The sequence below is a fragment of the Hyperolius riggenbachi genome, chromosome 11 (assembly GCF_040937935.1).
Source record: "Hyperolius riggenbachi isolate aHypRig1 chromosome 11, aHypRig1.pri, whole genome shotgun sequence".
Classification (NCBI taxonomy): Eukaryota; Metazoa; Chordata; class Amphibia; order Anura; family Hyperoliidae; genus Hyperolius; species Hyperolius riggenbachi.
In genome coordinates this window covers 92,893,977-92,911,385 of record NC_090656.1, presented here as the reverse complement: position 1 = coordinate 92,911,385, position 17,409 = coordinate 92,893,977, and the positions used below count along the sequence as shown (strand labels likewise).

Genomic DNA, 17,409 nt, shown 5'->3' with positions numbered 1-17,409 from the left:
TACGAAATTGCATAATTCTGCATCAACACAGAATTATTTCCAGCAAATTGACCATCCTTATTTGAAAATTAAACCTAGTGTGTTAGATTTAAATGGGGTATGGCAGTCCTTAAATGTGCATCTGACACTGTATAGGTAAATTGAATGCTTAAGATGGCCATACACTGGTCGATTTGCCATCAGATTCGACCAACAGATAGATCCCTCTCTGATCGAATATGATCAGAGAGGGATCGTATGGCTGCCTTTACTGCAAACAGATTGTGAATCGATTTCAGATCACGATCTGTGGTGGTGCTGGCCCCCCTCCCCTCCGTCATACATTACCTGATCCGGCCGGCGCTTGTCCCCGCTGTCACCGCTGTCTCTTCTCCGCTGGGTTCCGGACCGGCAGGCTTCACTTCTTTCTGTCCGGGGAAGTTTAAACAGTAGAAGGCACTCTACTGTTTAAACTTCCTGCCGGGACAGGAAGTTCAGTGAAGCTGCAGCCCTGGAGCCCAGCGGAGAAGACATAGCGGTGACCGAGAGGACTCGCGCTGGGCGGAGCAGGTAATGTATTGCCGCTGTATTGCGTCGAACGCCGCTATCGACGCACTCCCGACCCGCCGGCAATCGAGCAAAATATCCCACCCGGACAGCTCGACGGGAACGATTGATTTCGGACGGAAATCAGTCGTTTGCGTTTGCGCAACGATTTCACAGCAGATTCGATCACAGTGATCGAATCTGCTGTATATCGGCGGGCAAATCGTTAGGTTTATGGGCCCCTTTAGTCCAAATTTTGGCTAACCAATCTTGCAAACTCAATTGAGTCAGTTAAATGAATGTCTTTTCAATCAGTGACTGCACATCAAACTGCAGAGGCACGTTTGTTTAGAATAATGCAGTGCATTCTGTTCCACACCCTCTCACTTGCAAGGATGATTGGCAAACGTTATATCAGCTTGCTGAATTTGTTTATATGTCCTTATAAAACACAGCCACTCTATAAGGTTTCTAAAAGAAAGTAACAGAGAGTCTCAGGCTAGATTCACAGTGGGACGTTGCGTTTTGATGCCACGTTAAAGTCGCACCGCAAGCTTACAACACAACGCGCCCAAAAAGTGGCAACGCAGCGTTACCGCCGCATACAGCAGATACAGTAAAAAATACAGGCAATGAAAAGTATGCTTCCAAGTCATTACTGAGCATGTGCAAACAGTCCAACGCAGCTAATAACGTGTATAACGCACTGCATGCAGTACTTTTACTTAACGTGCAGCGTTAGACACCAACGCAACGTGTGCACTGTGAACAGGGCATTGATTTTTCATTGCAGTGAGTTATTCTGCGTTAAATGCTGTTTTAACGCGCGACTTTAACGTCCCACTGTGAACTTAGCCTCAAAGTTTAAGTCTCAATCAATTAATTGACACAGGTGTTAAACATGAGTAAAATGTCTTCAGCACGGTGCAGTATATTATCCAATGCAGCAAGGGGGGAGTTTACTAGTGATTTGTACTCCACAGCAAACACTGTTGCCATTATTGCAGATCAAAAATAAAAGATAATAAAAGAAACAGTAAACATTAAATCACAAAAACGACTTCTGCAGCATTAACCACTTAAGTACTAGCGGTCTCTACCCCCTTAAGGACCAGAAACCGCTGGTACAGAAACTGCGGAGTCCCGACAGATAACAACAAATTGCCGCACATACCCGCTGTAAACGTCGTCAATGGGAACCTGGGCCACCCACTCTGCCGTCTCTATGATGGCAGAGTTCCTGTGAGCCGGTCAAGGGCCACTATAATTGTCTCTTGACCCTGTCTTTCAAGGTAAGCCAATGGGAGCGGCTTACATTGAAAGACAGGGCCAGAAGCCAATGAAAATGGCTTCTGACCCGTTCACAGGGCTCTGCCGTCATAGAGACAGGCAGAGCCAGTGAGCTGTGGCGAGAGACGGTGGGGATTAAGCGGCGATATTGGCAGGAGCGACGGAAATGGCGGATGCGCGCAGCGCCGGCTAATTGAAATTTATGCCCTGCCAACCAGATGACCACCATAACAGGGCGTAGATTTCAATTAGTTTGATCCTCAAGTAGTTAATCTAGGTTTATTGAAATTTGTAGCAAAGGTAGAATTTCCCACCCCACCCTGGATAAAAATTTACCCTCCACCTGTGTAAAACAGTTAAACAAATTGTAATGAGAAACACATTTTTGTATTTAAATGCATTAATGATATGAATGCTTTTGAATTATTATTGCAATTATTAATGATTCATACAGCGCCAGTATCTTCTGTGGCACCATACAGAATAAGAAACAAACATGAACACATAAATATAGAGACATTGGTACTGTAGACATAAATATACTTGGTATATTGGTACATTGGTATCGGTACAAAATGAATTAGATGGTACAGTGAAGAAAAACAAAATGTTACATTGACAAATATATTATGAACTAGAAATGTACAGCAACTAAAAGTGCTACTTTTTCCCAAAAAATCCTCCTACCCCCAAGACATCCTCCTCTGTTCCGTGGGACCTTCTATCACCCCACTTCTTTACAATAATAGAGCTGGAAATTCCCTGCATTGCTATCGGACACACAAGATCACATGATTTTTGTTTATATCACACCACATCACTTTGCAATATTTTATTGAGTTCATCTAACTGTGTTAAATCATTATCAAATGCCTTTGAAATACTTTTATAAGAAAACAGTCAATTTCTACTTGCTATACCTATCTATTAGACTCAAAAGAAACAATTTAAAAAAGCAAATATGGTATCGATTTGTCGAGGGTATGTTTCTTACTGCAGTAATATTTTCTAGCCTGTAGGTGTCACTGTTGCAGTTGGCTTCCAGTTGATGGAGCGCAGTCAATGGCCTAAACCTATGCATACAGGAAGGTGTTAATATTGTCATCTAATGATACACTTTGGTCCTAAAATAAACCTTTGGTTTGTAGTCAGAATTTTAGCTAATGCTCAGCCTGAATCTCCTCATATTGAGGGATCACAGCAGGAGAGGGATGAAGAACTCAGTATAAAAACATCACGGGACATGTAGTCTTTGCAACAATAGTGGGAATACATACATATCCTATGGAAATGTGGTGTACATAGTGGCCTAGTAATAAGAATGGACAAACTCAGGTAATCTTGCCTGCCTGGATGCTCCACATTTATTGTCAATCAGATTAGGCATATAGAAAAAATACAGGTTTTTTAGGGAGGATTTTAGCAAGTCACTTTATTTTACATTTTGACAACTGCATCCAGAGACAATGTCCTCCGGCACCCAATGCTGAGACACCAAAGTGTGCCCCTCCATCCCTCCCAGGGCCGGCCTTAGGTTTCACAGAGCCCTAAGCGAAAACTGATTTTTGTGCCCCCCTCATCCTCTCCCCAGTTGCACGCGCACACGCGTACACACACAGGCCCATATGCAATTCACCTTTTCTCCTGAGATATCTCCTAGGACAGTGGTTCCAAACCTTTTTGACGTTGTGACACATCACACCAAATGCTCAGATCTCCGTGACACATCACATATGTATAATAGAAAAAATACTATTAATAACCACGAATGGATGGAAAGAGTGCATTATCCTGGATAAAATTAAACATGAAGGCTAGAACCTTTCAGAAATATTAATAAAAACAATCAGTGGGACAGTTAGCCAGCCCCCCCCCCCCCCATTTAGAATGATAGCACAGCACCGACAATTTGCACCACGCGTTATTGCCGCAGTGCGCCCGCCCAAAAAAAATGCCCTCAGACTCAGTATAGGTAGGTTGCCAGGTATAGGTGCCCCCAGTATAGGCTCTCATGTGTAGGTGCCCTCAATAAAGGTAGCCAAGCATAGGTGCTCTTCAGTATAGGAAGTCAGTTGAAGGCCTCCATCCCCCCCATAGTTAGCCAGGTGTAGGTGCCTACAGTAAAGGTAGCCAGGTGTTGGTGCCCCCAGTAAAGCTAGCCAGCTATAGGTGCTCCCAGTATAGGAAGTCAGGTGTAGGTGCCCTCGGTATAAGCAACCAGCTATAGGCGCCCCCTTGGAAGCCGTCGCCCTGAGCGGCCGCTCCGGTCGCTCAGGTCAAAGGCCGGCTATGATTCCCTCCCATCCCAGCCCTCACACACTGATTGCTATTAGACGAAGAGGCATCCCTGGGCCCCCAACACCTTAATCTCTAGCTATCTGGTTTGCAGTCACTGCTATGTATCCCCTTTTCTTTTTTCTCTCTGCTTCAAACACAATAGGGGAATGATAGCTAAGTGAGTTGTGCGCCCCCTCCTACACTGTGCTCTGAGGCTGGAGCCTCTCTCGCCTCTGCCTCGGCCTGGCCCTGCCTGCATCAACCTTTTTTCAATATCTGACATAAAAAGCGATTTTTATTTTCAGAAAAAGGTAATGATAGTTGGTTAAGCTTAGTGTAAGGGTAATGATGATAGTTAATACTATAAGACCGGGGACCTAAGATTGCTGCCAAAGTGTTTGCAGAAGTGAACGACAATGCTAACCTGTGGGTCCATTCAAACATGTTTGGTTTGTCCGTTGATATTTCAGGCAAGATTTTTTTCAGCAGATGAATTACCAATCATCTGATCAGAGCAGAATCATCCACACGTCAACCTAGGCAGGTGCCTGAGCCCTAGTGCATGTCAAGGGGTCCAGCTGCCACCTTCTCTGGCATACCAACTTAGATTACCAAAAAGTCCATAATGGGGAGACAAAGCTATTACTTTGCCTAGGGCCCTATTTTATCTTAAGGTAGCCATGCACTGGTCGATTTGCCATCAGATTCGACCAACAGATAGATCCCTCTCTGATCGAATCTGATCAGAGAGGGATCATATGGCTGCCTTTACTGCAAACAGATTGTGAATCGATTTTAGCATGAAACCAATCACAATCTGTGGAGCTGCTGCTGCCGCCGCCTGCCTGACAGCTATACATTACCTGATCTGGCCGGCGCGACTCCCCCGGTCTCCGCTGTCTTCTTCTCCGTGCTGATCTCCGGTCCAGCTGGCTTGCTTCACTGAACTTCATGCCGGGGGAAGTTTAAACAGTAGAGGGCGCTCTACTGCTTAAACTTCCTGCCGGGACAGGAAGTTCAGTGAAACTGCAGCCCTGGAGCCCGGAGCGAAGAAGAAGACAGCGGAGACCGGGGGAGTCGCGCCGGCCAGATCAGGTAATGTATCTCCGCTGTATTGCGTCGGTCGTCGGGCATTCGAACGCCGCTATCGACGCACTCCCGACCCGCCGGGGATCGAGAAAAATCTTGCACATGGACGGATCGACGGGAATCGACGGGAACAATTGATTTCGGATGGAAATCGATCATTCTGTCAGCGTTTGGGCGACGATTTCACAGCAGATTCGATCACAGTGATCGAATCTGCTGTATATCGGCGGTAAAATCGTTAGGTGTATGGACCCCTTTAAGCCATTACTGCATCTGATAGAATGGCTTGCATCTGCTCTTGAATGTCAGCAGATACTGGAATAATGGAAGACGATACTGTCAAAAGTCTCTACAGCAGTGGTACCAGTGATAAACTAATAGTCTATACTTACCTAGCACACAGACAGAGGAGCCAGGTGTTATCCGGACCTAATACTGTTGTATGCTCCTATGTTTAATGCCTGAAGAAACAGGTTTACACCTATGAAAAGCATTGCAGCCCCCCTCTGGAGTATGCCAATAAATTATATTTTTGTTGGAATAGACAGTTTCTAGTGTCTGCTTACAGGAGGTAAGTCCACCACTGCCTCCAAAGCATTTTTAAACATTTTATTCGTTGGTTTTATCCTGTTGGCGCCTCTGTTTTCTATACTAGCACACAGGAGGCATATACATCCATTTAACAGATAACAAGAGACCTGCTGATGCCCTCCACTGCATTCTGAGCTGGTGTTGTGCCACCCCCAGTGTCATAGTCATAATCTTGCATGTATGACTTGTAGCATTCACTGCATTATGTTACTGAACAGGGTAAAGGTTGGTGCTAGTAAGTGACCCTGCAGTCAGAGGCGGGACAAGGTCCTCCAGCACCCAAGGCTGAGACACCAAAGTGCGCCCTTCCATCCCTCCCACCTCAGCTGTCACACACTGATTGCTATTAGACTAAGAGGGCCACAGGGCCCACAACCTCTCCAACACCTTAATATCTAGTTATCTGGCTTGCAGTCACTGCTATGTATCCCCTTTTCTTATCTATTTCTGCTTCAAACACAATTAGGAATGACAGCTGAATGAATTGTGCGCCCCCTCCTACACTGCGCCCTGAGGCTGGAGCCTCTCCAGCCTATGCCTCGGCCCGGCCCTGCCTGCAGTTGAACACATTTTTGGATATAATATGGACACATTTATTTCCATTTAAAGCATGACAACTGCTTGTCTGCTTGATGGATCCTCTGCCTCCGATACTTTTAGTGGACACTGTAGCTAGGGATGTGAATGCTGCCAATTGTATTACTTTTTAAACTTTCCTAATTGCCAGTCTGGCCTGCTGACCCTGTGTTTTCAATACTTTCAGCTACAGACCCTGAATGAGTATGAACATCAGGTGCTGTTGTTAAAGGACAACTGAAGTGAGAGGGATATGAAGGATGCCACATTTATTTCCTTTTAAGCAATACCAGTTGCCGGGCTGCCCTGCTGATCCTCTGCCTCTAATACTTTTAGCCAAAGACCCTGAACAAGCATGTAGCAGATCAGCTGTTTCTGACTTTATTGTCAGATGTGACAAGATTATCTGCATGCCTGTTTCAGGTGTGATTCCGTCACTACTCCAGCCAAATAGAACAGGAGCACTGCCAGGCAACTGGTAATGTTTAAAAGGAAATACGGTAAAGATGGCAGCCTCCATTTACCTCGCAGTTCAGTTGCCCTTTAAGCCACAGATCCAGAAAAGGTATGCAGATAAGTAGATACGAGTAAAGTCTGACCACACTTACCACATGCTTGCTACAGGTGTGGGATTTAGACTGCTAAAGACAGTAAAATCAGAAGGACAGCCAGGCAACAGGGATGATCGGAACAGCTGAATTCATTGCCATTATGCCCCCAATACAATGTACGGTGACAATATTTTATTTGGAAATACATTTTTATTTTTTCCATTTTGTATTTTTTTATTACAATCCCTTATTTGCCAAACAACAAAAAACTAAACAATTATATACTCTCATGGCATAAATATTTAAAAAGCTATGTCCCTAACGTAACAATTTATGTATTCTCTTTGAAATTCTGTCACTTTGACTTTTTTTTTTCACAAGTTTTTTATTATAGTAACTGTGGGGCCAGAAAGGGGTTAATGGGTTTTTTACTTATATGTATTTTTGTGGACAAAAATAATAGTGTAGTGTACTATTATATTTGTCCACTGGATGACACTGTTAAGTGTAGAAAACGGAATCACAGCTTTCCATACTATAATGAAAGTGAAAATAGTGGGGTGTTTTTTTTTTTGTTTTTTTTTTACAGTTTTTCAATTAATAATCTCTGCTGTTTGTTAGAGCAGAGATTATTCATAAATCTGACACTTAGATTGGCTTTTGGAACATGTATTCCCATTCACTAATGTGTCCTGTGGCTGCCAGTCACGGGTGCGAGCCTGGATGTGCATGCTCACTCACATGTGCCAACCATCGGAACCCAGAGACGATTATCTATGCCCCTGGGATTGTAAGTGAAGTCCCGCCGGGCGTAGATATTCTGCCGCAGACACAATAAGTGGTTAATAAGGTGTGAAAATATCACCTTGGAGAAAAAGTGAATTGGATAAAGGCCAAGAAGGTCTCCTTGCAGTAACGCTTGTTAACGCTTCTGCAGAGGGAGGGAGAGAAGCAGGGGCACTTTAGGCAGCCAGTGAGCCACCTCTCATGCACGTTGGGGTGCAATGGCCATGCTGAGCGCCCTCACAGTGCTGCACCCCAAGGACTTATAACCCCCCTTACCCACCCATAGCTACGCCTCTGGTCACAGGCCAAAATATTGGAGGTTGAGCAACAAGTGTACAGTCCAGAGATCAGTATAAGAGATGCTTACCTGAGGAAAATGTATGCGTGCTCTAACACCAAGTTTTAACCCTAGCAAGTCTGGCTCTGCAAATCTGGCTCAATTGGCTATTCATGAGGCAATGCTCATGCAAATATGCATTTGCTTTCGCACACCAAACTATGCAGGGTCAAAAAACGAATACCGCAAAGCGGTCGCCCTGCGGGAAATAGTTTATGCCACATAAACACTATCCAGGAGCGCCATGGGGAGGCTTCCCAATGCCCCCATACAACCGGGGGACCGCGGGGTCCCAGGCACTCTCACCGCCTGGGAACCACAGCAGCACCCTGGAGGGGGAGGCTGGGTGGCGCAGGCGACCCCCCCCCCAAGCGTATATACAGTATAAGAGAGGCCTTACAGATCAGCCCACAGTAACAAACCACAAACCTCAGTAAGGCCAGAAACCCACTGGGAGCGCTTTGTAAGCGTGAGTGATTTGAAAAAGCTCTTGGTAATGCAATGCTATGGGGGATTTTTATAAAATCACATCACTCAAGTGGGATCACACCCATAGCATTACATTAGCTAGAGCTTTTCAAATCCCAAAGCGCTCAGAAAAGCTCTCCTAGTGGGTTTCTAGCCTAAGGCCAGGATCCCCTAGGAGCGATTTTCTGAGCACTTTGTGATTTGAAAAGCTCTTGCTAATGTAATGCTATGGGTGTGATCCCACTTGAGCGATTTGATTTTATAAAAATCCCCCATAGCATTGCATTAGCAAGAGCTTTTTCAAATCACTAGCGATTAGAAATCACTCCTAGTGGGTTTCTGGCCCAACAGATAGACCTCAATGGGAGAAGACACAATTAAAGGGACTCCGAGGAGTGCCCAAATTTAAAAGAATACACTTACCTGGGGCTTTTCACAGCTCAGGGTAGGCGGCGATGTCCCGCAGCGTCCTCCTAACTCGTCTCCTTCAGCCTCCGCCGGGCCCCCCGTTTTCGGCATCACCCGGCGACACCCGGGCCTGGTACTTCCTGATTAATGACGCAATGCGTCATCACGCTGGCCGCTTCGCGTCATCATGGCGGCCGGCGTGACAGGAAGAGCCGGCCGACATTAATCAGAAAGAGCCGGCCAACACCAGGCCTGGGTGTCGCCGAAAATGGGGGCCAGTGGAGGCTGAAGGAGACGAGTTAGGAGGACGCTGCGGGACATCGCCACCTACCCTGAGCTGGAAGAAGCCCCAGATAAGTGTATTCTTTTAAATTCTGGCACTCCTCTGAGTCCCTTTAAGTAAAAGTATGGCTTTGTGGGACTCCTGCTGCCTTTGCTATTTGTATTGTTCTCCTACTTTTCCAATTCTCTTTCTGTTCCTGAGGACTTTCACTTGTGTCCTCAGAGACTCGTTATTTGCCAGTGAAGAGGCAGTGCAGTACAGACAGCAGTAGCTGCAGCAATGCAAAGAAGGTGGCATTTATACTTTTACCACTGCTAGGCTTCTATTTCTATTTTCTTGTTGCTCCTTATACATGATCAACAGCACTCTTTCTATTCTATGTGCAGACACATCAGCCACCTCTTCTGTGTATAACATTCATGTACAGCAATCCCTCTCTCTGGGGAGCATATGTTCTCTTCCCTGCTACCTATTTACATTTACCTCCCTTTTTCCATGTGCAGGCTTCTCTTCGGTATTCAACAACCCCTTTTCCATATCCACCCACCACCTTGGACAGCAGCCACCCGATGCTGGAGCATTTGTGGTCGATCCAGAAATCCAGCCCTGAGTGGAAATGGGAAGTAGGAATGGGCATGCTCAGCAGCGGTACTCCTAATGTATCAGGGTACATGCCAGCCTGTCTGAGTGGCACAGGTGATAGGTGCACACCTTTGAATCTGTCTGACAAATTTCCACAATATAAAGGCCCCGTTCACATCAGAGCGGTTTACGGGTGATTGCTGCTAATCTCTAACGTGCTAGCGATTTTTAAAGCGCTAGTGCTATTTTACCCTATGGCAGTGATCTCACTGCCGCGCTTAGCGCCAATTGTGGGCGTTTTGCGATTAGCACCAAATGCAAAATGCGTTACATGCAGCATTTTTGCCGTGATTCTGGAGCGATCGTGTTACAGTGATTAATAAAGCGCTGATCGCAATCGTTCTGAATCGCGGAAGTGTCCAGTGATTTTACCGCACTATTCGTGGTAAAATCACTTGTGCAAAAGTTTTGCGCTTTTCAGATGTGAACGGGGCCTCAATGTGCTTGGCTGTGTATGAACACCTGCCTATGGTCCTAAATCTTTCTATTATGGAAGCAGCAGGCAGTGATCATATTATCATATAACAAAAACTTAAAAAAACATTTAAAGTTTACTCTAAATGATTTTTTAAGTTTTTGTTATATGATAATTATAATGTGCAATAATTCAGCTACTGGTACAAAGCACAATAAAGGGTTAGTTCAGTGAAAATAAAAAATAAGTTTAACTTACCTAGAGCTTCTTGCAGCCCCTCTGGAGTCATCCTGTGCCCACAACATCCATCTCTCCGGCAAGCAGCGGCCACTGTGCATGCACAACCCTCAAGCCAACCGCACCCTGATTGTGTTCCCCTATGTGCAGTAGCGATTTTTGCATACTGCTCATGAGCAGAACACTCCTGACCGTGGGAGCGTGGTGAGGAAGAGCGGGGCCGGCCAGCTTTGCATTGCATTGTGGGCACAGGATGACTCCAGGGGACTGCAAGAAGCCCCAAGTAAGTTAAACTGATTTTTTATTTTCACTCTAGATTTCCTTTAAAGGGGCACTTAAGCCACTGTAAAAAAAAAATGTAAAAAAATCAGTTTTACTTACCTGGGGCTTCTACCCACTAGGGTCCTGCGCAGGCGCACTATTGCACACTGGAACGTGAAGAAGTATATGGGTGGCCAGGCCTCTCGGGCCAGTCGCAGAAAACTAAACTAACTGGCGGCGGGAGACCGGAGGATCCGTGACTGCGAGGGCCCGGGACTGCCGCAAGGTGCTGGTAGAAGCCCCAGCTAAGTAGAACTGTTTTTTTTTACAGTGGCTTAAAGGACAAATAAAGTGAGAGGGATATGGATGCTGCCATATTTATTTCCTTTTAAGCAATACCAGTTTCCTGGCATCCCTGTGCTGATCCTCTTTCTCTAATACTTTTAGCCATAGACCCTGAACAAGCATGCAGCAGATCTGGTGTTTCTGACATTATTGTCAGATCTGACAAGATTAGCTGCATGCTTGTTTCTGGTCTGATTCCAACACTACTGCAGCCAAATACACCCACAGGGCTGCCAAGCAACTGGTACTGCTTAAATGGAAATAAATATGGCTGCCTCCATATACCTCTCACTGCAGTTGTCCTTTAGGCATCCCTTTAAGGAAATTATATGCTCACATCGGGATGGAAAGAGATGCCCAAAAAATATCAAGTACAACAGTACTAAAAGGAAAGAATTGTGATATAGTCCAGGTGAAAAAAAGGGTAATTTTATTGAAAACACACCGGAAAGCCCTTTTCACAGGGTGTTTTTGTTTTTAATTGATATTATCTAATAAAGGTTGAAACCATTTTTTGAGGATACCAGTGCTTGGTTGCTCTCTTTGGTGTTGTTCTGTTTCTCATTTCCAGTATTTCTAGTTATACACCAAGCACATTTGTATCACCTGCTTACATAACGTATTATTACAATTAAAAAATGGGTGATGCATGTCCAATGATGTTTATCTTGACCTGCAAAAGACCACAAGGCTGGTGCCTCCTTGCCCTGTCTTCCCTTGGTGTCCTACATCAAATGTCCTAGCCTTAATCAGCACACAACAGGCGTCCATACATCTAGCGATGTTGGTGGCCGAACGACCAAAAGACAGATCTCTCTGATCAGTTCTGATCAGAGAGGGATCTGTTGGCCACCATAAACCGCAGGCCAATTCTTGATCGATTTCAGCATGAAATCGTTTGAGAATTGGCCTTGTGACTCCGCATCTGCCGCCACTGTCGCTGTCCCCTAGTGTAAAATGTGCCTCCCGTGTGTGCATTTATACGTTACCTGTCCAGTGTGGCCCACCGTGGTGCCCATGCATCTTCCATTTCCTCTATTTGTACCTCGCACACTGCCAGGTGTATGGCACAGGGGGGCACCTTTACATTAAGGGGGTCAGCGCCGGGAGTTCAGTCTAATGATGATCGTAATATGCTAATTACGATTACACAACATTTCACATCATTTTCACAATTATGCCCATAAATAATTATGATTTGGACATTCAACTGACTTTACGTAATCCAATCGTAATTTTGTGTGGACTTAATGGCGGTTAATAGCAAAGCCCCCATACATGCTATCACCGCCATGTTAAGTCCAACTGCCAAAATAGTGAGTAGGTAGGCTGGCTGGTTTCTTACTATGTTTGGCAGTTAGATTTAGCAACTGCCGGTCAGGAAATGCTTTTGAAAACAAAGAAAACTCTGAGAATCCCCCATAAGGAGATGGACTAGTCGAAACCCTGTCAGTTCTGTCGAATTTTAACTGCTTACTTTTTTCGCTAGAGTGGTCCTTTAAATCAATAATATAATATTGCTGAAACTCTCGAAGGCGCTGCCAAACCAATATATAAATGCTTTCATGTTCTCACTTCTATTTCTTTATAAAAACAGATCTTGAAAACTCATGGTATTTCTTTCCTTGCATTCCACTTCTTTTCTTTACAGGAGAAATTGTGAATGGAGGAGAAAGAAGACCAAACTTGACCTGTTGTGATCCCGCCATTAATAGGTCTGTTCATAATTCAATGTGTTTGTGTGCATGGGCATCCATGTGGAAAGCTGCAAGCCTGAGAGACATAAAGGCCCTCTCTTCAAACAGTATCTGACCCCATCCACTCCATTCACAAAAGAGGGGCTTACGTAGCCGTACGCTGGATGAAAACGCGTACAGCGATTGTGGCTGAGAAATTCTAGCCATTTCCCTGTTCTTGCCTAAGTAAAAACCCAGCATGTGAAGGCAATCTATACTGCACAAGGAGACAGTCAGAAAAGACTAGACATCAACCTGTGGAAACGTATTGCAAAAAGAGGGAGGAGGGGAAGCAACAACAGCAACCAATTGCTCTGCCATTCCATAAAAAAGCATCAAATGTGTTTCAAAATGGCTCACTGAAGTCATTCTAAAAACTGAAGTAAACATGGATGCAACACACCAGAATGAAAGGTGCCGCCAAATTGCCAGTTTCTGCTACATTTTGACAGAAACCTTCCAATTTTCACAAATTTTCCACTGCAACATTTTTTTCCTTTAACTTAGCTGATACATGCTTTTTTTAACAAAAGAAAAGCTTTATTGAAAACATATTTCGAACATGCCAAAGCTACAGAAAAAAGGTAATATGTTGACTTGTGTGACAAGAAAGTTTCGGTGTTGTACAAAAATCCTACAAGCATCAAATTACCTATAATAATAAGTAAGTCAGTTGAACAAACACATAATAATAATAATAATAATACTACAGTAGAGTCCTAGTTATCGGGAACTCAACTAACCAGCAGTCTCAACCAACCAACCAGAAACAAAGAGCCGGCAGTAGTCACAGAGGTGAAGGCCAACTTCTTAGGCTTTTAGTAGTTAAAGACTGGGTTCCAGGGCTCCCACAAGGCTAATATACTTTCAATTACTATATTTTGACATTTAATACAACGTTTATGGTATGTATGTAGAGTGGGGTATAGTACTGTAATAGCTAGGCCTATTTTAACATAGAGTGTTATGTCAGCAGCGAATCCCCATCAGTGCCAGATAACCGAGGCTACTGTAACAATAATAATTATTATTATTGTTATTATATTATTATTATACATTTTGCTAAAACTAATTTTGTATACTAAGTATGAACTATATGAATATTTTTTGGTATGTTCTTGAATAACAACTGTAACAGAGTTAAACAAAAGTTATCTTACCTGATTTTTGCATATACTTTTTCTTCTCTCACTCCTATTCTAAGACCCCCCCCCCCCCCCCCCCTTCATGCCTAACAGGAGCCTCCCATCTCCTCTCCCAACACTAACCTCACAGACATGCAAAAGCAGAAATAGCCAAAAATAGCTGCTGGTAGAATATCAGTAAATTTACCAATATTCTGCAATTTTGCAGTGCTAATTCTGATGGTAAAATATCGGTAAAGTATAATGATATTTAATTACATCTAACTATAACTCTATTCTCACACAGAGCCCTTCACCTGCAAATGCCTAACCCTAACCGCCCCCCCTCCTCCTCCAATGCCTAACCCTACTTTATGCCCCCGCACTTTAACAGAAGTTTGGGTGCGACCATCATCCAGACACCTGTGGTACCTTGACGCCCAAATGTCCTGCATCCCTAACCTTCCCCTCTTCTATGTTTACAGAAGCCTTTCCCTCTCCTCTCCTAACACTAACCTCCCTGCTCGCTATTGCCGCTATATGAGTTTAGCAATATAGGGGAACCCAATACCGATTGAGCACCATTCTTGACTGCATTGTGATTTTTATACTCCTTTGAGGCTCCACAAATTAACATTTACCATGTATCTGGAGACATTCAATGTCAGAGTTCAGGTTACATTAAAAACTGCTATTGCTAATGTAACCATTTATGTTGTGTGCTGAAAAAAACATTTTTTTCCATCAGTCTCTGACTCATGTGTGAAAATGTGTGTGGGCTGCAGGGATTGGCAGGACTGACCTTCTCCACAGCGCCATCTTGGATTTGTATGATGCTATTCCACAAACAACCACATTTTCTGCACATATACCTTTTCTGAAGGCAATAATATATAATGATGGATATACTTAGAGAGAAAAATAAAAGTTTGTGATTCCCTAGACATCACTAAAGGTGTCAATCATATCCACATTTAATGGACAGAATTGCCTCACAATAGAACCAGTATGCTCAGCTCAGGTGCAAGCCTTTGTGCCAGAGTATGCCTTGCAAACAAAAGGGAGTTTTACTCATGGCTAGAGCTCTGAGCAAAATCATGCAGGATACAACTGGAGGGGGAAGTTACACATAATAGACAACAAGACACAGAACATTTATATCACACTTTTCACCTGCTGGATTCAAAGAACCAGAGCTGCAGCCACCAGTGCATGCTCAGTAGGCAGAAGCAGTGTTAGGGGGTCTTGCTCAAGGTCTCTAACTGCAAAGGTGCTGGCTTACTGAACAGGAAAAGCCAAGAATTGATCTTTGATCTTCTTTGTCAGAAGCAGAGCTCTTAACCAGTACGCTATCCAGCCACTGATCATGGAGTCAATTCTATTCCATTCATGTCTCCATACTACTTATTTTATACTATAATACAAACTAGAGGAACTGAACATCTCCACCAATTAAGTCATATCTAGCCTATCAGAGGGAGGAAAGTTCCCATATGCTTAAAGACCAGAGCCTGAGGTGCCTAAAGGTCCTGCAGGAAAAACATAGCCAGTTGTCAAGTAAGAACACTGCTTATAAGCATTAATAGTTCTACATTTAACACTCCGTTTTGCAAAACCAAAGCAATCCTGAGTGTTAAGCCCCATAAAAACATTAGCGTTCATTAGCTTAACCAATAATTCATGAGCATTTTGGCTGGCAGTCTGCCATCAGCCTTGTGTCAGTTATGAAGACTCTGTTCAGTGGAGATGCATGTACTGTCCTACACAGACGGGAGGGGGGTAGAGGCAAGCAGCTTCCCACTGAGTTAGATACAGAGCAGTCAGCTGAAAAATTCTAATGTACCGTAACTGACTGATTGTTGCCAGAGTTTTGATGGAACAGAAGATGGGAAGTGCCTGTGCAAGACACTGGTCTGCTGGCTTAAACAACCACACACAGTTCTATCAGTCCTCAAATGTCTAATGCAAGTTTTCTCAACCAGGGTTCATTGGGGACATTGTTAGGGTTCCTTTGGGTGAGACTGGCCTCAGTGGCTGGGGTGAAAAAGTACCTCCTTTGCTCCTATATAAAAACAAGGGCTACAATGGGGATCAGTATTATAAGGGGATCAGTAATAAACAGTATGTAGTGAGGCAGTATAATAAAGAGCTCCATTTTAGGGGTGCACTACAATTGTGGAAACTATAATAAAAGTCACTAACACAGAGGAACATGGGGGGAGGGGGCTAAATAAAGAGGCTTTAAAGCAGACCTGAACTCAGAACTTCCTCTCTGCTCAACAGCATAAAAACCTTTAAAGAAAAACATTTATTTGTTACATCTGATACAAATCCTGCAATAAATCTGCAATGTTTCTACTTCCTGCTTTCATGGAAGCAGACATGTTGTTAATATCCTGTGTTTAACAATTACCTCTCTGCCATGGCAGGCAGCCGAGATAGTTGAGGGATCAAATTACAACTTCTGCTTAGCCACAGATGAGGGGAAATTAGACAGGCTAAACTCTCTGCAGACATACTGGATGGATTTCTTGGATGGATGTTTTACTTCTGTCCTCTGCAAGAGTTCAAGTCCACTTTAAACAGTTAATAAAGTTTTTGGCTACACCATCTTTTAAAGACTGTTCCACCTCCAAAATAAATCTCCACTCCCTACGCTAATACAGGGGTTCCCTGAGATCCAAAAGTTATTTGAAGGTTTCCTCCAGGTTGAAAAGGTTAAGAAAGTCTGGTCTAATATTCCAATGTGTACATGTTTCTGACATGGAGTGTCTACTACACATGGAGGAAAAACGTTTTAGCCATTTATTTAGGAAAGGGTTCTTTACAGTAAGAGTGATTAAGATGTGGAATGCATTGCCACAGGAAGTAGTTATGGCAAATTCTATATCTGCATTTAACCACTTTACCCCAGCGCGTACGGATTTCTCCGCCCCTTTTTCCATCCTTTCACCCCCAGGGACGGAGAAATCCGTACTTTGCGCACTCCCGCCGCTGTCCGCGCTCCCACTCGTAAACACGCCGCCCGCCGCTAGTAAACACGCCGCCGCCCGCTCGCCCAGAGATCAACGGACGGGAAAATCCATTCCCGTTCGTTGATCTAAGCCCCGCAATGATCTGCTGCCGCTCGGCTGAGCAGCGCGATCATTGTGAAAAAATAACAAAGTCCCAGCCTCTTTCTACTTCCTGCAAGCGTCCGGAAGGACGCTTGCAGGTTGCATGAAACAAATTGGTAATGTTGCCATCTTGTGGCCAAATAGTAAAACTACACCCTAACCATTTTTTACACACAAATAAACTTGTTTTACACAAAAAATTAACTCCTTACCTCCCACACTCCAATTATTTTTTTTGTAATTAAAAAAAAAAAAATTTACAATTTAAAAAAAATACATAAATAGTTACCTTAGGGACTGAACTTTTTAAATATTTATGTCAAGAGGGTATAACACTGTTACTTTATAAACT

The 17,409-nt window shown here is 43.9% G+C and overlaps 1 protein-coding gene and 1 long non-coding RNA gene across 9 annotated transcripts in view; one reads left to right on the top strand and one right to left on the bottom strand.

Moving 5' to 3' along the window:
* The window catches only part of DCDC1 (doublecortin domain containing 1), a 751,262-nt gene that overhangs the window by 367,158 nt on the left and 366,695 nt on the right, over nt 1-17,409 (bottom strand). The window lies entirely within an intron of this gene.
* Nucleotides 1-17,409, top strand: part of LOC137538367 (uncharacterized) — a 48,085-nt gene that overhangs the window by 28,496 nt on the left and 2,180 nt on the right. Inside the window, exons 3-4 of one of the 3 annotated variants that reach the window (XR_011024767.1) lie at nt 9,685-9,877; nt 12,733-17,268. This is a non-coding gene — a long non-coding RNA (uncharacterized lncRNA). Of the gene's footprint in view, nt 1-9,684; nt 9,878-12,732; nt 17,269-17,409 lie in introns of those variants that run through there. The other 2 variants (XR_011024768.1, XR_011024766.1) reach the window with 2 other exon arrangements.